Genomic DNA, 22,997 nt, shown 5'->3' with positions numbered 1-22,997 from the left:
TAGGCGGATAGCCATTGGCACCCGCCTCCCTCATGTTAGCCTATGGAACAAGATAGCCTTGCAGTAGTGAACACACAAAATGGCCGGTGTTCACTACCAGAACATGTTACCTGCACTAGTACATGCTCTACCTTCTACATACACTGCACCCTGCCCAGGGGGGTACCTTGGGCCTTCCATAGGGATGACTGACGTGTATGAAAAGGGAAGGGTTAGGCCCGGCCAGTGTGGACACTGGCCAGGGGGACATGGCAGTCCGGGGACTGCAGGCAGGCCTGCGGCGGCAGGCCTGAGACACTGTTTTAGGGCTACACAGGTGGGTGGCGCAATCAGCGCTGCAGACCCACTAGTAGCATCCGTCATCACCAGCCCTGGCACACACAGTGCACTTTACTAGGGACTTCATGGTGATACAGATATGCCAATCAGGTATATCCAATCAAGACGATATTTTACACAGGGAGCACTTACACTCTGGCACTGATTAGCAGTGGCAGAGTGTCCAAAGCATCTAAACCAGCAAAACGAAATCCAGCACAGCATCAAAAAATCCAAGTAGCAGAGGCAAAAGTTAGGGGAAAAACCCACGCCAAGGATGTCAGGTCTAACACGTGTCCCCTCCAGCTGAAAGCGGGGAGAACTACCCACCCTCTTGGGAGTTCTCATCGCTAAGGCGGAAAAACCTGGACAGACCATCAGCATTGGCGTGCTCTGGACCGGGACGGTGTTCCACCGTAAAGTCCATTCCCTGTAGGGAGATGGACCACCTCAACAGTTTTGGATTCTCACCCCTCATCTGCATTAACCATCTGAGGGGCCTGTGGTCGGTCTGAACACGGAAGTGAGTCCCAAACAGGTAGGGCCTCAGCTTCTTCAGGGCCCAGACCACAGCAAATGCTTCCCTTTCAATAGCGCTCCACCTCTGTTCCCTGGGAAGTAGCCTCCTACTAATGAAAGCTACGGGTTGGTCCCTGCCCTCGTCGTCCATCTGTGAGAGTACTGCTCCCACGCCTTGCTCTGAAGCGTCTGTCTGTACTACGAACTCACTCGAAAAGTCAGGCGCCTTAAGCACCGGTGCTGTGCACATTGCAGTTTTCAGGGCATCAAAAGCAGTTTGACAGGCCTCGGTCCAATTCACTTTCCTGGGCTGATTTCTAGAGGTTAGTTCCGTCAAGGGGGCAACAATGGTGCCGTATCCCTTGATGAACCGTCTGTAATACCCGGTGAGTCCTAGAAAGGCTCTCACCTCTGTCTGCGTCTTAGGGGGTTCCCAAGCCAGAATGGTATCGATCTTCGCCTGTAGGGGCGCCACCTGGCCGCTCCCCACCTGGTGTCCCAAATACACCACCGATCCCTGCCCTATCTGGCACTTACTGGCCTTGATAGTGAGGCCTGCCTTCTGCAGCGCCCTCAATACTTCACAGAGGTGTTGCAAGTGTTCCTCCCAAGTGGAGCTGAACACAGCAATGTCATCCAGGTACGCGGCGCTGAATTGCTCCAGCCCGGTCAGTACCCGGTTGACCAGTCTCTGGAAGGTGGCAGGGGCATTTTTCAATCCAAAGGGCATGACGCGAAACTGGAAGTGCCCCTCTGGTGTTGAAAATGCCGACCTCTCCTTTGCCCCGTCAGTTAAGGCAATCTACCAGTACCCCGAAGTCAAATCGAAGGTGCTGAGGTACCGGGCAGCTCCTAACCGATCCACGAGCTCATCAGCTCTGGGGATGGGGTGCGCGTCAGTCTTGGTGACCGCGTTGAGCCCGCGGTAGTCCACGCAAAACCGAAGTTCTGACGGGCCACCGGGTGTAGCAGATTTCTTGGGAACGAGGACCACTGGGCTAGCCCAGGGACTGCTAGAGGGCTCAATTACCCCTAACGCCAACATCTTGGAAACTTCTTCCTTGATGCTGGCCCTGACCTTGTCAGCTACCCTGTAAAACTTCTGTTTCACAGGCAGGCTATCTCCAGTGTCCACATCATGGACGCACCAATTGGTGACACCTGGTGTCAGGGAGAACAGGGAGGCAAACTGACCCAACACCTGGCGACAGTCTCCCTGCTGCTCTGGGGTCAGGGTGGGCGAGAGGACCACACCATCCACTGACCCGTCTTGCTCCTTGGTTGCCAGGAGGTCAGGGAGAGGATCACTATCCTCTTCCCCCCCGTCGTCTGTAGCCATGAGCATCGTCACTTCAGACCTCTCGAAGTGGGGTTTGAGGCGGTTTACATGCAAGACTCTAAGGGGCTGCCTAGGAGTCTTCATGTTGATCGGGTAGGTCACCTCACTCTTGCGCTCTACCACCTCATATGGCCCGGTCCACTTGTCACGGAGCGCACAAGGCTCCACCGGCGCCATTACCCACACTTTCTGCCCGGGATGAAACTCTACCAGAGTGGTATTCTGGTCGTACCATCTTTTCATCTCCTCCTGGCTGGCTTCTAGGTTCTCCTGAGCGAGCTTCCTGAAGCGCTGTGTTTGGTTGCGGATGGCCAGCACATAGCTGAACACATCCTGGGGGGTTTTCCCACGGGATTTCTCCCACCCCTCCTTCACCAGTGTGAGAGGTCCTCTAACAGGGTGGCCATACAGCAGTTCAAAGGGGCTGAACCCTAAGGACTTCTGAGGCACCTCCCTGTAGGCAAACAACAGGCATGGTAACAAGACGTCCCACTTCCGTCTCATGGGCTCCGCTAGACCCATAATCATACCTTTCAGGGTGCGGTTGAACCTTTCAACCAACCCATTTCCTTGAGGGTGGTAAGGAGTGGTGAACTTATAAGTTACTCCACACTCCTCCCACAGAGACTTCATATACCTAGAGATGAAGTTGGTAACCCGGTCGGAGACCACCTCTCGAGGGAACCCCACGCGGGAAAAGATCCCCATCAATGCACGGCCCACCACGGGTGCTGTGATTGTCCTGAGAGGGACTGCTTCCGGGTACCGAGTGGCGTGATCCACCAAGACCAGGATAAACCTGTTGCCTAAGGCGGTCTTGGGATCCAGGGGCCCTACGATATCAATGCCCACCCGCTCGAAAGGGGTGCTCACTACAGGAAACGGCTGGAGGGGCGCCACGCATTTCCCTCCGCTCTTACCACTGGCTTGACAGGTTTGGCAAGACTTACAAAAGGTACCGACGTGCTTCTTCATCTGAGGCCAGTAAAAGTGGGTGACAAGCCTGTGATAGGTCTTGTCTTGCCCCAGATGTCCTGCGAGAGGCACGTCGTGAGCCAGACCCAGTAAGAAGCTCCTGAAGCGCTCGGGTACCACCAGCACACGGGCTGCACCGGGCTCAGCGAACTTAGGCTCACTATAAAGTAAGTCATCCTCCCAGTAAATCAAATGTTCCTTGGACCCTAGGCCCGCTGCCTGGTCTGCAGCCTGCTGCCGCACACCAATGAGAGAAGGGCACTCCTTCTGAGCCTGGCAGAATTCCTCCCTGGAGGGGCCACCCTCTTGCTGCCAATGGGTCAGCTCAGGCAACTCCCCCAGTTCGGCCACCTGCTCCCCTGTAGGTTCCAGGGCATCCCCCTCAGGTTCTGCTTCCTCCTGGACCGTGGGAACAGTGGGGGCTGGTTTCCCGCGCCCTCTGCCCCTTCCTCTCCTGGCAGGTTCCTGGGCCATTGTTCCAGGCTCCAGTTCTACTAACCCACCCTTACTGGCTGTCGTGGCACGTGTGGATACACAGATCCACGCTGGCAGTCCTAACATTTCCAAGTGAGTTCTGTGCTCTACGTCCTTCCATGGAGAACTCTCCAGGTCGTTACCCAACAGACAATCTACCGGCAAGGCATCACTGACACAGACTTCCAAGGTACCAGAGACCCCCCCCCATGTAAAGGGAACACGCGCCATCTTGCAGAGGCGAACTGAAGTGTCAGCTGCCACTACTGGGCGGAGCACATTGGGAATTACTTGCTCTTCAGACACCCACTGACACCTGACAGATGTCACACTAGCCCCGGTGTCTCTCAGAGCCTCTATCTCCCTCCCATTGATGGTCACCTTTTGCCCGTATTTCTTAGTGTTAGCGGGTATCAAGGTATCCTGGACCATCTCTTGGTCTCCTAACGAGACAAGGGTCATCATAGCTAATCCCTCTTCCCCACTGGAAATCAAATCCCCTCCCAAAGCTACACTAGCTAACCCTGGGACTGGAGCAGCAGCTGGTGCTGGGGGTTTCGTGGGACATTTAGGGGCGATGTGCCCCACTTCCCTACAAGCATAGCAAGTAGGCGGTGGTCTGCTGCCCTTAGGGGGCCAAGACCTCTTCGGCTTGGGGGCTTGGGACTCCTTCTCCTGGGAACTGTTTTGGGGCCCTTTAGAGAACTCCTTACTGTTGCCCTTGTCCTCCCCACCTTTCTGCTGGGGACCCTGTCCACCCTTGGCTGGCATACTTACCACCCCTTTGTTGACCCTGGTGCTAGTCCAGCGGTCTGCCTCTTTAGCAAGCTCACTGGGATCAGTTAACTTGCTGTCTAAAAGATGCTGGCGCAGCTCTGGAACACATAGACTACTCAAGTGCTCCCAACTAATCAAGTGGCACAACCCCACATAATCAGTGACTTTGCTGCCCTTTATCCAACCTTCCAGTGCACGCGTGTACATACTCACACACTCCACCCACGTACTCGAATCAAGTTTCTTGAAGTTCCTAAACTTCTGTCGGTACTGTTCTGGTGTAAGCCCATACCTGAGGCATAAGGCCTCCTTCATAGTGGGGTAGGTTAAGGTCCCTGCTGCTTCTAAGGGCGCTAAAACATCCCTCCCAGAGGCCTCAAAATGCTTCCACAAACCTGCTCCCCAACTTTTCTCAGGCACTTCATTCATCTTCAAGGCAAGCTCATAGGATCTAAACCACGCATAGATATCCTCACCCCTCTGATAATTCTGCACCAAATCTTTCGGTATGTATACTTTACCCGCCTGTACTGGTTGTGCGCTGCCACCATTCGGACTGGACGCCACTTGTTTGGCTTTAATGTCCAGCTCCCTCATGCTCAACTCATGAGCCAACTGGAGTTTCTTCTCTTCCAAAGCAAAGAGCATTCCTCCTCTCCTCCGCCTCTTTCTCACTGTCAAGGCGCAGTTTCCTTTCTTCCGCTTGAGCTTTGAGCTTAAAAAGTTCAATCTCATGGGCTCTAACCCTCTGGTTTTCCTCCAGCTCCTCTGGAGAGAGGCTCCTACTGGAATGGGCGCTGCCAGCCCTAGACGCTGGCCTATTCACTGGCAGATCATCGGATCCAAATCCGTGCTCCGGTGTGCCATCCCCTTCAGTAGTTTCCTCGGTTGCGCCATTCTTGGCCTCCCACCAGGCCCTTAGAGCTTTCTGTAGCTCTGTCCTGTTGGCGCTGCCCTTCGCTGGGCATCCAAGCTGCTTGCAGAATTGCTTTAGTTGCTCCTTCTTGTACGTGAGCAACTTTTCTACTTCAAATTGCAATTCCGACTCCTCACCTACTCCATTCAGAGACATGATGCTTCGTCGATCCTCCAAGAATAGTCTTCGCAAAAACTTTGTGCGATGCAACTGCTTACTAGATTAGTGATGTACAAAGAATCACTGCAGGTCAAGTGCAAATACTGGTTCTAATCCGCACCGCTGACCACCAATGTTAGATCTGGGGGTCTCTGGTTGGCAGAGGTATTCACCTTAGACCAAACAGGGACCCTTGCTTCTAGTCAGGGTACAGGGACACACACGGTAGATAACCCCTGCTCACCCTCTAGGTAGCTTGGCTCGAGCAGACAGGCTTATCCCCAAGGCAATGTGTAAGGTATTTGCACGTAGACACCACAATGATCCCCCCTCCGCACACCACAAACTTAGACCACACAGGTGAGTTATATCAAAAATAATATATCTTTATCTAGTTCCCGCAGTTGAAATCAAGCATCACAGGTTTACACAATAGTCGCTTTCTTAGTTGGTCGGGATCGTCAGACGATAGTCTCTAGTCTCTTGAGTGATTCGATACTCACTGAGAATGAATCAGCTGGTAGGCTCTCGATGTTTTAGGCAGCTACGCTGCTCCGGCGGTGTCACTGCGCTCGTTATACAAGCGCTCCTCGGGCTGTTCGGTGCAAGGATTCCACAACTCCCTCGACGAGCCCCCAGTGACGATGTCGACGTCACCGGAGTCAGCCACTCACAGCGCGGCTTCGTAGAGCGGGGAAATACGACTCTCGATCTGCTTCAGGCCTCCGGGTCGCGGCAATCTTCTTGATGCGGCAACCGGTGTCGGGCCCGGCTCGGTGCGGTACTCTCTAGCAAGACAGAGAGCAGCCAGCCCACCTCACAGGCAGATGTTGAGAAGCTTGGTAGAACAGTCCACGGCCCCTGCGGCACACAGCAGCGCAGGTGGGACACAGCAGAGTCTTGAGTTCTTGGCAACCTTTCTATCCCTGGGTTGCGAAACAGGAGGCCAGATCTTCTCAGGCCCTTGGAGATTCAGTTGAAGACACAGCACACAGCAAAGTCTTGTTTGGTCAAGTGGATAGGGTCAGCACACAGCAGGACCCCCTTCTTCTCCTTAGCTTCAGTTGTACGCTAGAACAGGTCAGCCTTTAGAGCACACAGCACGGCAATCTTCCTTTAGTTCTTCAGCGGTCCGTCTTTCAGCAGAGGTTCCTCTCGATGGTCGAATCTAAAAATCTGTTGTCAGGGGTCTTGTACTTATACCCCTAGAAGTCTTTGAAGTCTTTGTGCAAGTGGGTCCTGAGCCCGGTCTGATCCAGTTCTGGGTGTTGCTGGAGCACTTTGTTTTCCTGGCTCCTACATTCTTTTCGGAGCGAGGGGCAAGGTCGTCAGCCGCCCAGCAGGAGGTGGAGCCAGCAGAGTGGCAGGCAGGCACAGCCCTATTCAATCCCAGGTGCTACCTCCTCCCTCCACTCTCCTTGCGATTGTCGCCATTCAGCAGAGGGCTGACTCAGCCAACCTCCCGGGGGATCCCCAGCCCCTGTCACTCTCAAACCAGACAGTCAATCCACAAGCGCGCCCAGGCACACAGAAGGGTCAGACAAGAGAACAGCTACTCTCTAAAAAGTACTGTTCTCCAACTCAGGATTTAAAAACAATCTCTCCTAAAAGATGTGTTATTAAATGCTGAGCTCAGGGATATCAAACACTCATGTCTTATCTTGTTCGTATGAGAAGATAGGCGGATAGCCATTGGCACACGCCTCCCTCATGTTAGCCTATGGAACAAGATAGCCTTGCAGTAGTGAACACACAAAATGGCCGGTGTTCACTACCAGAACATGTTACCTGCACTAGTACATGCTCTACCTTCTACATACACTGCACCCTGCCCAGGGGGGTACCTTGGGCCTTCCATAGGGATGACTGACGTGTATGAAAAGGGAAGGGTTAGGCCCGGCCAGTGTGGACACTGGCCAGGGGGACATGGCAGTCCGGGGACTGCAGGCAGGCCTGCGGCGGCAGGCCTGAGACACTGTTTTAGGGCTACACAGGTGGGTGGCGCAATCAGCGCTGCAGACCCACTAGTAGCATCCGTCATCACCAGCCCTGGCACACACAGTGCACTTTACTAGGGACTTCATGGTGATACAGATATGCCAATCAGGTATATCCAATCAAGACGATATTTTACACAGGGAGCACTTACACTCTGGCACTGATTAGCAGTGGCAGAGTGTCCAAAGCATCTAAACCAGCAAAACGAAATCCAGCACAGCATCAAAAAATCCATGTAGCAGAGGCAAAAGTTAGGGGAAAAACCCACGCCAAGGATGTCAGGTCTAACAAAAACCAACTACATCTAATCTTTAGTTTTGCATTAGATTACATTTCTGGGTGTGGAATAAACACTGAGACTCAAAGTAAGTTAAAAATGGTGTGTGGTCCCTGATGTCCAGCACCTGAGACTGATCTCCACACAGAACCTCAGACTGATCCACAGACAGAAAAGCTTTAATATAAATACTTCCATCTGGGCAGCATATATCTCGAGTACGACACAATATGCTCTTGTCACAAACACTGTTGATACTTCATTTTCTTCGTGCAGACCATACATGCATATCAGCAAACCCACACGGGAGCGGTCACACATATCGGACACCCTGAGTATTTGCCAGTAGGGATCAAAGACACAAAAGTTACACAAGTTAAAACATGCTGGTGGACCGACTTTTCAGCTGCTACCTAGAATCAATGCCACTGTAGCCTTGTAACTGAAGACTAGTTATCCCTAGCCCAGAGTGTGAGCGCCCCCTGTCTCGAAGAGTCCTGCACTCTTCTGCAAGACTCGTGAAACAGACATGAAACAGCAATGGTCAGGACATAACATAAAACAATCAAAGAAGCATATCACGGCCGTTTGTCCCAGAGCACACACATGCAAACATGCACACACCAAACGAGTGATATTTTATGTGCGAAGTGCTTCCAGCCCAGACTGAAATTGCAAAAATTCAGAATTACCAAAACATGAAGACGTACATTATTTCACTGACGTATTTGTGCCGAGATGCATCATGGGATTAATGGTATCTCGGAACATACACAGCCTTTCACCCCCGACGTCAGTGAAATGCAACTGCTGCGGACACTGCTTTTAACACAAAAGTGCATTTTATTTTAGATGGAATTCGTATTTTCTGCATTTAAAGAATATCTCCGTGCCTGAATGCAATTGTGCTATGAACAGAATATTTCGATTTAAGGAGTTTCGTAGATCTCGTAGAGCGGTATCAAGTAGCAGCTACTTCACTCTGGGCTGTACGGGGCAGTCTACCATACATAAATCAAACAAAATTTACACTTTTCCCTATACAAAGGAGCAAATAAAAGATGATTGAAAGAAAGAACAGATATTATTATTGCAATAAACTGTGAGTGAAATCCTTTGCAATCATTCTTAACGGCGGCGCTTTTCAACCCTGGGCACCTCGGAAAATGACAGAAGGTCGCGGAGCTCAGCTCTGCATCCCGCCTGGTGATTCACAACAAACTTGGCAGGGCTGCAGAAAGCAATTTTCCAAAGATGTGTGAGTGCCTGCTGTGAAATGATGATTGGGGGTGAAGAGTTCATGATCGTAACCTCTCTGGTACTCCTTCAAAAAAAGGTAAAGGCCAATTCAACAAGTTCTGAGAGTGGTCTTTCACGACAACAAAAAGCGGAGACGGCACGAAACACACCACAACCTGGCAGCCGAGGCTTCCTTGCTATTTTGAAATGGTGAATCGTGCCCCTATTCGTGTGGGCTCACGTCGAGGCTGTAGTAACTGTAACCATTTGCATGAGATGATTGGTAAGCGTGGAAGGAGGGGCCAGTGGCGTCACTCATGACCTATGCTATCTGGCAATGCATGAAGGACAGGTCTCTACTATGGGTGGGAGGAATTTGCGAAATCCACTTTCGCAAATTATCGCGAAAATGTTTAAAATTATCGCAAACAAGCGGAAATATCGCGAAGATGCAGAAGTTTTTTTCCCGCATGTTCGCGAGATTTTCTGCATGGTTGTGGATCGCCAACTTACCCATGTGGTTGCTCGCGAGCGCGGCCATCTTGTTTTGAGTTGTCTCGCGGTGCATGATCACGAGAAGAAAGCCGCGATCGCGCGACGCATGACGTCACTGTGGGCGCGAACTGTCGCGAGACAGCGCAAATGGCTAAAAACAATACAACATCTCATGGAGAACGTGACCGGATCAAGAAAACTTGTCGGCGAACGCAGGGATTCAGGTAAGGCAATCGCGCGTGCGCGAGAATGTATTATTTTACAGTGCGAGCAAGAAACAAATTATCGCCAAGCTGCGGAAAGCGGAAGTTTTGACATTTTCGCGCTCTCCGCGGAACGCGAAAATGTCAAATTATCGCAATTTCCGCGAACGGAACAAAATTTTCACCCAGGCCTAGTCTCTACCTCGATAATTCCGACCTCTAAATACACATACATTTCACTCTAGTTACGGCATGTCAAGCCTCCTTATTTGTGAACTGGTGTTGGAATTGAAGGGTTTACATTTAAATGATCCAACTTTATATAACTTTTTTTATTTTTATAAATGTTTTTATTGGTATTTTTATACGTACAAACATAAAACATATGATCAAACATCGCTTTCTCGTTTGACTCACAGTCAAAACGGTTTAGGGTGATCTCTGAATGGAAATTGAAGAGTATTGTAAAATACAAGGGATAGTACTGTTGTTGAAACACTATTTTTTATTAAGGAAGGAGCACAGTAATAATAATGATAATAATAATAATAAGATTAATAATAATAATAGCAGATAAATATTACACCATAATTAATAACGTATAAAGTGGAAATAATATTAGAATAGAAATATGAAAAATAATTATCTCTAAACAGAGAATAATTACTGACTTGTGATGTTTTTGCATCTATAGAAGCCGTAACAAACTATCTATGGATGAAAACAGTGAGGTCCACCTCGCCCAACGACATCTCAGAGATTATAGAAAAGCACAGCTTCTAGTTCACTAGAACGTAACACGTTTAATAAGTAAGGCACTAACAAGCTTATTTATGAGAATCTTGCATCACTTTTGCACCACGTAACATGGTACATGCATGACACAGGCCTCTCATAAAGATTTATGCAGCCACGCAACGCCACCCTACGTGGCTTTGAATGGCCTCATAAATCTTGAGTAAGGCAATGCAGTGCAAATCACTGCGTTGACGTGCTCTGCGCCAGGAAGGCATTCCATGGGAATTATAGTAGGTTTTCCCACGCAACACCCATGGAATTTGATGCTGCCCCAGATTTACAAGTGATGTAAACATGAGGAAGCACTAAATCTTCACGCCTCACAAGGTGATGGGTAACGAGGAGAAATAACTTTATTTCTCCTCGCTTTTTCCTCTTTCCATTCTGTAGCACACATAGAGCAAGGAAAATGTCTCTTTGGATTGTTTTTGTCCAGGAAGGGTCTCCTTCCTGCACAAAAACAATCCTGCCTGCAACAGAGGCACCCTTGCACCATGGTGCGAGGGTGCCTTTTTCAGCTGTTCGGTTGTTGAACAGTGCCAGCACAGGCAGACAGGACAGGAATGCACTGTATTGCTTAAATATGCTGCATTCCTGCCCTCTCACTTTGGCATAGGGAGTGCAGCACGGTGCTTTGCTGTGCTGCCCTACACCAAAATACCGTAAATGAGGCCCTTATATTGTAAAAGGTCAAAATTATTTGGTCATTCATCCACCTCGGGGTTGGTGTATGGGGACATGGTCCTCGATATTTCCACTTGCTCCTGCTCTGGTTGGCATTCTCCGAAACACTCTCCTTTTTGAGGATGTGGCACCTGGAAGAAGTTTCCTCAAACATACAGCACTGCCAGTGCCTTCTTGTCTCTCGTACAGTAGCTATCAGCGTCTATAAATGCCAGCAATAGTAGGCTGAAATAGTAACAATGTTGAACATATCCCCATGGTACCATGTCTCTGCTCAGTAAAACTAACACTTTACAATATGCAAATAATAAAGATCATTTCAATTGCACACACCAGGCACTTCAATGACTCAGAAAGCCATAATCACCCATCTCAAAGTCATATGTTTATCACCTTTGGAAGAATGAAAGTCCGAGGTAAGCACAGTAAGTTTTCAAATGTGTGATCAATTGGCCTACAGGCCAGCACTAAACATGCTATGCTATTTAGTTCTCTGACTTTCTATTCAAATGCACTTGTTGCTTTTGAATACCTATCATTTTACTTCTCCCAACTCGATCCTGAGAACGCATCCAGTGCTCCAAGACCCCCCGCAACTGCTAGAAAGCGTGAATGTGCTGTGACACACACACAAGTGATATCAGGAAAACTTGGGGCTTCAGGACCTGGTCATTTACATCAGCACACAAAATACATAGAGATGTGCAATGTTCAAATGCTGCTCAAAGAGGTAGTGTACCAACTGAGCCACAAACTTTCAGCAGGAGAGCGAAGCGTGCTGTTGTAGACCTGATGAGCAAGTGGAGCATATTCTACAGATGTATCTAAAGGAGAAGGGAATTATCTTGCATGACAGCTCTTTCTGCATAAAAAATTACTTTTTGTGCAAGTACATCATCAGAAGCAATCTCCAATGCTAAACTAGTTTTGGTTTGTGGAGAGCAGTGCTCAGGGTTTTGGGTGTTCCCACATTTTTTGGGGCATCCATATCAGGAACACCCCTTGATAGAACGTAACTTGCGCACAATATTACACAGAATAGGATAATGTACTTTTGTCAATGTACATAAAGTTTGTTAATACCTTGCACTTAGAAATGTGATAATCTGCACAGATAATGCTAACTCACATGTGCAAATTGAAGTGTATGTCACGCCGAATGTGTCCTTGCTTCTCTAGACTCGGAACAAATCTATGTTCACATCACACTTCAAGATTAGAAGTCAACTGTCCATATTAATAAAGATTTGCACCATTACAGAGTGACACATTGGTGCTTATTTTACAGCGCAAAAGGTATTTTGGACTGGAAAAAGGGCCCTTTTCTCAGCACAGAAAGTCCTCTTTACTGGCTGCTACCAGCAGAAGCGCGCATAGGGTTGTCACTAAATCTAATCTATTAAGGTAGCCATACTAGACTTTTTGCATCAAAAATGAATGCCTCCTTTAAGTAGGCACCAACAGGCATGGCAGATGCTTTTATTTCTCAAACAATCCACGCTTTGCATGTGTGTTGAAGTGCACAGCAAACATTCAATGTATGGGGTCCTTCTGAAAGGTGTCTAGGCATTTGTACTGGAAGACTATGCTTCCAGCACAAATCCTATGCGAAACAGTGCACACTCACCTCTGCACCATGGTGCGAGGCCATGCTTCATGCAGGGCAGCTTAATTAGAGCACCAGTGCAGGGGATTACAGCAGCAGCAGAGCAATCTACAGCAGCAGCAGGGCAATCTACAGCAGCAGCAGAGCAATATACAGCAGCAGCAGGGCAATCTACAGCAGCAGCAGGGCAATCTTAGTGAACATGGCTTTGCATTGTTTTCTCCTATGTGCAATAACACACAGCAAATGTAGTTGTTGTGATGCAGGAAAAAATTGTAAATCTGCCCCAATGTGTCTTGTCTGCCTATATATTGAGAAATGCTTGAAGTCTCATTTATAAATCATAAATCAAAGAAACATTTTAATTAAAAGATTAAAATATCTTTTGACAAATAGTAGCTTTCTTACTCATTACTTTATGGGACCCGGTAAGACTGTCCCTAGATTAAAGTTATATTATGCCCTCACTTTACAGGTACTGAAAGGAAACATAAACAACAGGGGCTTATTTACAAGCTCTGTCTCCCACCGGAACGCCCCTTGTTATGTTATGTTGTTAAAATTTATAAAGTGCGCAAATACCGAAAGCGATGACTTGGCGCTAGTAGTCCAGAATGAGCAGGGACCTCTATTTGTTAAACAGCTAGGTTTTAAGCGCCTTCCTAAAGGCTGTCAGAGAGGGAAGAGTTCTGATCAAATTGGGGAGTCTGTTGCAGAGCTTTGTAGCCCCCACTGTGAAACTCCTACTGCCCCAACTGGCTTTGTGGAATCTGGGAGTAAGCATCAGTCTCTCTCCTTCAGAATGGAGATATCTATTTGGGGCATACCAGTGCAATGACTGAAGGCAGGTGCTGTGACGTGCCCTGTAAATAATGCAAAGGACCTTAAACATGCTGCGGCCCCTGACTGGGAGCCACTGCAATTTCTTAAGGTGCTTTCCAACAGATTGAAATTTGGGAATTCCTACCAGAAGCCTAGCAGCGCCATTCTGAATCATATGAAGCTTACGTAGCTGCTTCTTGGGCTTGCCGAGGTAAAACCCATTGCAATAGTCGAGTTTGGCAAGAACTAATGATGTTACCACAGTTTTCTTGCTATCTGCTGGAATAAAAGGTAGGATTTTCTTAATCATCTTAAGTAAAAACAAACTAGATGAGGAGACAGCATTGACTTTTGCCTTAAATTTCAGTTTCTCATCAATAATCACACCCAAGTTCTTAGCATTGGGAGTTGCAATAGAGGCTGCCCGCAACTTGTCCGGCCACTAGATCTGTGACCAGCGTTAGAAAATGTTACCAAAAAGGACTATCGCAGTTTTTCCTGAGTTCAGCTTGAGTGTGAGCTCATCCATGAGCTGACTGCCGAGATGCACTCCCTAAATATTTTGACCAACGGCATACTGTTTTTAAAACAGACAAGACAATTTGAGTGTAGTCGGCATAAGATGCTAATGCCAAACCGAAGGATCTGCTTAATGCCGCTAGTTCTGATGCGTAAATATTAAAAAGGATAGGACTCATTGAAGAGCCCTCTGGAACCCGGTAGGGGAGCACAAAAGAAGGGGATTCGAAGCTACCCAAGCCAAACGATTGTGCACTACCTGATAGAAACAAGGGAACCAGTGCTAGAGCATTATCCGTGATGCCAATAGAATTCACACGATTGAGTAGCAGATTATGATCGACTGTGTTGAACGCCACCGACATGTCGAGCACTATAAGAACCGCTGCACCTCCTGCATCTAGAACTGCTCTAATTTCAGCTGTGGCTTTTATTAGGGCCAATTCAGTGCTATGTTCTGCCCTGAAACCAAATTGGGTGTCATCTAGGAAGTTATGTTCATGAAGATAGAATGTAAATTGATCATCTATAACTCTTCCCACCAGTTTGGCTGGGAGTGGAAGACGTGAAATGCACCTATACTTGTTTGGTTCGGTCAAATCAAGGCTGGATTTTTTTTTAAAACGTATGATTGATGCCCTTTTCAAGATGATGGAAAGACGCCTTCTGTGAAGATGGAGTTGAAAATGCCAGTTAAACTTGTGCCAAGAATCTCAGGGGCCTGTTTGAACATCTTTGGGGGAAGCGGGTCGTAGAGAGAGCACGATTTGGTCTGCTGGATGAGAGTTGTTATCTCATCATTAGTTACTGGCGTACATTCCATGAATACAGGAGCATTCAAGGAATTCAAATTAACTGAAACAAGCACTCCTGATCTGGTCTTGTTATCAAAAATGGCATGAATTTGCTCCACCATGTTTAAAAAATGCTGAGCTAATGAATTACAAACAGATTGTGAATGTTCGTTTGCACTTAGTTTTGGGAGTGTGGACAATTTAGTTACTACTTGAAAAAGTCCCCTTGTGGAGTTTTTTTGCCTCCTCTATTTGCTTGGTGTAGTAGAAGCGCTCTCTCATGAAAAAACGATTTTTATGTTCAGCTAGTAGAGTTTCATAAATGGAGAGCTCTCCTGCTTTACAGTTTGACATCCAGAATCTCTCCTGCCTTCTACATTCTTGTTTTTTAGCTCTGAGGATTTCTGAAAACCACAGAGCTGACGTGCACCAACACTGGCTGAAAGGACAGGAATGCACCGTGCTCTTGTAAATACAGTGCATTCTTGCCCTTTTGAATCAGCGTAGGGAAGCGCAGCAAAATGACTTGCAGTGCTGCCCCATGCCAATTCATTGTAAATATGCCCCCAGATTTCCTTGTTAAACAATAACCAGCACTTTGACCACACCATAAGTATAACAGTTAACAGCCATGTTCATACCTTATTTTCCATTTGAATCCAATTTGTGTTAAATGTGGGTGCAGCATCACTCGTTCCAGTACCAGCTGACAGATTGCACTATTTAAAGCATGCAGAACGTTTCGCCATCAGTTCTGGAATTCCTATGCCCATTTATAGGCACCCTCACAGCTGAAACTAAACTTCAAAATCATGGTACAATGCACAAGTTGTAAAAATAAGAAAAAAATCAACAAACGTATAGGTGCACATATATATGGATGGAAATTGTGGCAATATAGCCAAAATATTAGCTAGTTCACCGAAACGAGAAGATAAGTAACAGGAGCTTCACAAGTTGAGAAAAAAGATAAGAAAACTTAGTATAGATTCTTAGATTCATGAATTTCAATATCATTCCTTCTTTTGATGGGAAGAAATAGTTTTTTACCTAACTTCCATAGTGCTGGCGGCCTTGCCGGTGCTGGGGCCATATGTAGGAAGCCAAATTGCGATCGCAAATGCTGAAATTCGCAGAATTTTAGTGTTTGCGATCGCATTTTGGGCAGCGTGCTATGTAGCACACAAAAACCCATACGCAAAATAAGGAATCACACAATTTACGATTCCTTATTTTGTTAATGCATTTAAGGAATCCCAAATTGCGATTCCTTAAATGCAATGTAGGAAGCACCCAAGTTGTGCGATTTTGGCTTAAGGAATCGCAAAATACCACCAACTTCAGGCTGGTGGTAATTTGCGATTTCTTTGAAAAATGCATTTTTTTGCATTTTTCAAAGTGCCATGTGGCGCACATACATGCCCTTAGCGCATGTATGTGCGCCACATGTGCACACATGTTTATTTCAGAGGTGCAAAAGGGTGTCCTATTGACACCCTTGCAACCTTGAAATTGCATTCTCAATTAGCGATTCTCTAATTGAGAATCGCAAATTGAGAATGTCTTCCTATTCATTCCTATGGGCCTTCTAGCCCATAGGAATGAATGGCAAGGTATTCCTTATTTGCGAATCTCAATTTGCGATTTGCAAATAAGGAATAGGTGGGATTCGCAAAATATTTTGCTAATCCTACCTACATTGCATTTTGCGATTCTCTAATTGCGATTCCCTAAAAATCGCAATTTGAGAATCGCAAAACACGTTTTACCTACATATGGCCCCTAGTCATTTATGCAGACAGACTCAGTTTTGTTTGTTTTTAGTGGCCCTCAAATGAAACGTTTTTTTTTGCAAGGGGTGTGTTTTTCTAATTTGGGTTGTCTTGTTCTTTTATGTGTTTACTGTTTCTGCAACTTCAATTGCACAGAGCCACTTATAAACTTGTCTTTCCGAAATTGATGGAATGCAGAGTATGATCTTCCATTATTTATCTCCAAATCCTGGGACTCTTCTAGAAGCACCAGATGCTAGTCTTCCACTGCATGCAGAAGAGACCAAAGATAATCACCCAAGGGGTATATTCTTCCACTTCAATCAGTACTTATATGGCAACATTATGTTATTGCTCCAATTCCTACCATCCTGTTTCTTTTCTCTTCTTCTACTGCAGCATCCTCCCAAACTGCTTGTCATGCTTCGACTTTAGTTGTTGTCACATTTGCAAATGTAAAGAATACAAAATAGAAACACATCATATTTGTTGCAAAAATATATTATAAGCAGTTCAATAAAATGAAAGCTTAAAAAGCTGCAGTAGTTCTGAAAATATAGAAACATGCAGAGAGATTCTAACTTTTATATAATTAACTATGGAATGCAAAAACTTAATCATGTTCTTTCTGCTAGTCACTCTAAGCAAGAAAAAGAAAGCAGAAAAAAGAAAAGCAACATTTCGTTCTCATTGCTTTCAACAGCGCAGAGACCTGACCTGCCTTCTACCTTGGCTGCTGTCTCTGGCAGCAGGCATTGTGACCTCAGAGAGTGGCGGCTCCTCCGCTACGGCGGAGGAGCGTCACCCCACTGCTTCAAAGCAGTGGAAGGGAAAAATAAAATGATAACAACAGAACATTATTATTAATTAATTTCATGTATTGTAGTTGCCTCCAGGTTAGGGTGGATTGGGGCTGAGCTTCCCGCATCTCAGGGAGGAGAAGTGGTGCTCCACTCTAAAGTGTGCATAACAGTTTGGCCGTCCCTCTCCGCCAGCCAAACAGTCATGTGCACTTTGCATAACAGCATTCTACTCCTTCCCAGAGCCCTGAACCATGGTGCTCAGACCAATCCCAACCCTGCTATTAGTAGCGTTGTGATTGGTCAGGGGAGTCTGGAAGCCTGAGTGCTTCCTGCTCCTGTTTCCTAAAGAGAGGTGGTGGCTGGAGGCGGAGGTTGGTGATGGTGACCGGCAGGTAAGTTGTATTTTTTACTTATTTCCCATCCCCTGCCACCATCCCCCACCACAGTCTCCTACCAGCTGCCTCTGACCTCAGAACTTGACTGCAATAACTTATTACAGTCCAGTTCTATATTCGGTGCATCCCAAGTGACCAATTATACAGAAATTAGAGTCAGATGGTCATACAGGGATTGCAGAATCCCAATGCAGAGCCATCTTTGCCATCCTCAGTAGAAACACATATGCAGTATGATAAAGGGATCTCTATAAGGTCGTCAAGTACTCTGAGGTACTCCCTAATGTTACACACTGTGCTTGAAACTAATATTACTTTACCATAAAAGTACAGCTAATGAAGTGAAAAAAGGTTCATGCAAACTTGTATTTTGTACAATACTAATTATCTATCGGTAGTCCATCTGTGATATCTAAAATCCTTTTATCAAACTTATGATTTTTTTAAACGTTACATTCTGAGAGCTCTGATTAAAATTAAGATCTGGTATTCTTCAGGACCATTTACTGACTTACAAAGGGCTTGAGTAGAGCATTTGTTTTGATAAATATCTTTTAGGAACTATATATTTAAATGCTAGCATGCTAAATATAGTGTACTTTATGCTGATTTACAATGTGTGACACTAGTTGCATTTCTCCAAATTCTTGACCAAGAATCAACGATGTTAAGGCAGGTCAATTATAAACAAGTTTTGTTTACAGGAAACTCATAAATTCCACTTCTGGAGCAGTATTATCACTTACGCTTATTCTGTAGAAGGTAGCAGCAGCAACTTTGCAGTAATATTATTGTTTCCACTTCAATATAGTACTTGGTAGAAAGCAGCTAGTAGTATGAGGGCTTTGTTTTTGAAAATCATGCACACACCTTAACTAATCAGCGGTGATTATAATGTAATTTTCGCAAAATTGATCATCACCATCTGTATTCTTGCCAATTTCATGGATCTTACAAATTTACCAGTCAATGTGTGAATCTCATGATGAGAGACAACAGTATCCGCATGACAACGATGGGCTTGTTTTCTGGAGTGCTGATTAAATCATTGTCAGATCGGTCCTCGTTTATGTGTATTTCTGTGTACAGAGCTACATGGATATTTACGGAATTTCATCTTGTACATGGAGTGAGTGCAAATATTTAATTTTCTAATGCACAAGTTAAAAGAGGTACAGAATCCAATTTGATTTGGCAAGTAACTTGTGTTGTATTATAACATTTGTTTGAAACTTACTACACGGTTGTTGGCCAATTAAACACTTTATCCATACTATTGGACCTGCCCTCTCCGCAGGGTGACCCCCAATTGTATTTCCTTTATCTTCCAGATTTTGTTGAATCTGTTTTTGCTGGCCTTATGACTCTGTGCACTTTACCAGTCCTAAAGTGCTTGTGCTCTCCCCTTAAAATAAGGTAAAATTGGCTTATACCCAGCTAGCATATTAAAATTACTTGTAAGTGAAATGAAATGAAATGAAACGTCAACTTATAAAGCGCTAATTGCTGCCCTGAGGCGTCCAAGCGCTACCTAGAGAGTGTGGTCCTTTGTCAGAGGCGGACAGCTGGGGGTTAATTATGAACGTTAAAAAGAAATGTCTTTAATTGCTTGCGAAAAGAAAGCAGATTAGGGTTGGACCTGAGTTGAAGGGGGAGGAGGTTCCACGTCTTGGCGGCATTATAGGAAAACATCCTGCCACCAGCCCTGGCTCTCCTGATTCTGGGAACCGTGTCTAAAAAGGACTGGCCGGAGCGAAGATGTCTCCTAGGGTGGTACTGTGTAATAAGTTCACGGTTAATTATCGGTCCTTTGTGCCAGAAGGCTTGATGGGATATGCACATTGCCTTAAAGGCAATTCTTTGCCGAACTGGAAGCAAGTGCAGGCTAACCAGCCCAGGTTTGGCTGACAGTCTCCGTGGCAGCTGGAGCAGAGTGCGAGCCGCGCAGTTTTGGACGATCTGCAGCTTGCGCAGTGTGTAGTCGGGGGCACAGAGATACAGGGCGTTGATAAAATCCAGTCGAGACTGGATCAGGCCTTGAACAGCCACTTGCTTAGCCTCCACAGGTAAAAGAGGGAGCACTTTTTTCAGCATCCTAAGGAGGCCAAAACAGGTTGCAGAAAGCCTGATGGCCTGGGTGTCAAAGGTTAAGGCTCTATCCAGCCATACCCCCAAGCATTTTATGTAATTCCCTAGTAATATAGCACTACATGTGCCCAAGGCCTGTAAATTAAAGCTACTAGTTAGTAGGCCTGCTGCACTGATTGTGCCACCAACCTAATTAGCCAGTTAAACATCTCAGACCTGCCGATGCAGCCTGGATGTGTAGATGTAATCTGCTATTTCAACCTGGCAAAACAAATCTATTTCTGTGCCCAAACTTTCCTTTTGAATGCATATAAGTCACCTCGAGAGTATGCCCTGGACAGCCCAGAGGGCAGGATGCAATTTATTTTAAAAGTAGGACATGTGGTTTTAATTTTAAATGTCTTGGTAGTGAAAAACACTTACATTTGTTTCTCACTATTGCAGGGCCTCCCTCTCCCGTAGGATAACATTGGAGTTAGCTCATTGAATTTTATAAGTGTCATTTCCAAATAGAAATAGCTAACCAGTTCATGTATGATGTCTAAAGAACCCTAATTTAGAATCCTACCTTATGATCAAGTCAGATTCTAAATTACAGTTTTGAAAATAACATTTTTAGAAAATTTGCATTTCTCTGCCAAAGCTATTTAGTGCCTGTAGCCTGTTTCAGGTCACATGATTGTTTATAGCTTACATTTAGGCTTTATGTATTTCTCCTAGACAGCCACACATAATAGGGAGCTTAGATGTGACTAGGTAGGCCATAACTGGCCGGATGGGAGGGAGGATTTGGACACAGTTCCACCTACACTACAATAGGATGTGTCCGGCCTCCACACAAAGGGCTCCATTACCCTGTAGTTAGTCTGGAGCCAGGACAGGGATGGCAGGATGCATGGGGACTTCAAAGGTAAACCTCTAGAAGCTTCTCCCCCACTTCAAAGACACACCTGGGTATAAACATTGGACCTCAGGCACCAAACCTTCAGTACACATCAGGACTTGTGGATTCTATGCAAAAGAGAAGGACTGCTGTGCTGCTGAAGGTCTACCACTCTAATGGACTGCACTTAGCTAGACTATTAACTTGCTGTGCTGCCGATATGCTGCCCAATGACCATCTGCCTGGATGAGAAGGACGGTACCTACACTTTTTCAATCCAGAACCCCAGAATGACTCCAAGGGCTAATTGGCTAGTCTCCTGACTATAGCCTTAGGGATAGAAGGCTCCAACAACCTTGTTCCTGGACTCTGCCATCTGTGAGTCTACCCTGTAAGTAGTGCCTACTCAGTCCTGGACCCTGGTAGTGGCCCTGAGGTGCTTTGCAAGCTTCTGTGGATCCAGAAGAACTAATGCATGTCTTCTGCTGTGCAGTGCAACCCCGAGCAGTACCATTTAATCTCCACTGCTACATGGATTGGACTCTTTATAAAAACCTGCATCGTCACAGCAGCCCTCATTGCAATTGGAACAGCCACTGTGTGATTTATCGTTGGTGCAGACCATCCTATTCATGACTCAGGACTTCTCATTGCAAGCCCTCATTGATGGGATCTTTGATTACAATGCAACAGGATCTCGCACCGCTGCCTTGACACATCTCATAATCGATGCATCGTTTTGGCTGTGTGACGCATCTTTTCCACAGATCCTCACAGTGCTACGCAAATCAGGATTTAAGGTTCTTTGTTCAGCTGGCCTAACTGGGACCCTGTGGCCGGCCTGGACTCCAATGCGTTCAGCCTGATGTGTGACCTTGTTACGGTGCAAGCAGATATCCATAGTTGGCGCTTAGCGCCTTTTGGAGATGCTTTTCTTAAACCTTTAAAATTGAATATCTCTAGTTCTACTGATTGGATTTTTGTCACTTAGGTCTTGTTTTATTTATTAGAAATTACTCTGTTTTGCTACCTCCACTGTGAGCTCCTTTTGCAGCATGCTTTCAGGTGTTACTGTTTGTGAAGTGTTGCACACATGCTTCACATTAGGCCTGACTGTTCTATGCCAAGCTACCAGAGGGTTGAGCATAGGTTAATTTGGGGTTTGCTTGTGACTTCACACTGAAAAGGATTGTGGTTGCTGCTTGATCAGGTCTCACACCCCATCCAACCAGTAACCCAATTTCTTGCACATAGGGTACCAGGGTACACCATATTGATTTGTGGTTAGCAGTTCATTATCTTTGTTTTGAGCCATTTTGGGAACTGTTTCCAGTCATGCCTGATGACCACAAGGTCCTTTTAGGGTGTTATTAGCTGCAGGACTTGCCAGTGTGATGGATAATAAAGTGTAGGGACATGCATTTTTCATTCTTTGAGGTATGCTGGATAATCTAGTATTCTGGCAGCTCTGATGCGGTCTGCAGGTGGCTTTAGTGCTTTGGTATTTTTTTTCTTTTATGGTCTCAATCCCATTTTCTGTCCTGGCTGTGGCAGGAAGTCATTAAACTGAGATTTTATTGATCAGGGTGAGGTAACAGCTGTGCAGAAAGATTGAGGGTGAATTACGCTTTTTAAGGGTTAACTGCATAAAGAATCACTATTTTATAAAAGACAAGGAGATTAGAATTATCCATTAACTTGTATTCACTCCTTCTGAGCAGTAACACTTTAAAGTTCCAAGAAACACAACACAGGAACACATCACATAGAAAAATAATTTTCAATCCTATAAACAGTCCTTGTCCTCCATATTCTTCCCTTTTTGATTCTCCTTCTATACCATCCTTCCTCCTCATCACTCTACTCTCAATACTCTGAAATAAGCAATTCATCATTATTTATCTTTTTCTATATTCAATTTAATTCTCCTCATGTAAACAATATTACCTAGAACTGCATTGCTCATTACTATCAAATTCCTTAGAATCCCTACCCCTTTTCTCCTTTCCAATAAAAGACAGGAAGGGAGGGAGGGATAATGCTAGCTTCCTTGACTTTTAAAAAAGCGCAATTCTTTATGCAGTTAACCTTTAACAACTGTCATTTTATGGCAAGACAGGAGACTAGCATTATGCAAGTTCAAA

The sequence above is a fragment of the Triturus cristatus genome, chromosome 5_2 (genome assembly GCF_964204655.1).
Source record: "Triturus cristatus chromosome 5_2, aTriCri1.1, whole genome shotgun sequence".
NCBI classification, from domain to species: Eukaryota; Metazoa; Chordata; class Amphibia; order Caudata; family Salamandridae; genus Triturus; species Triturus cristatus.
Note: the sequence above shows the minus strand (reverse complement) of the source record.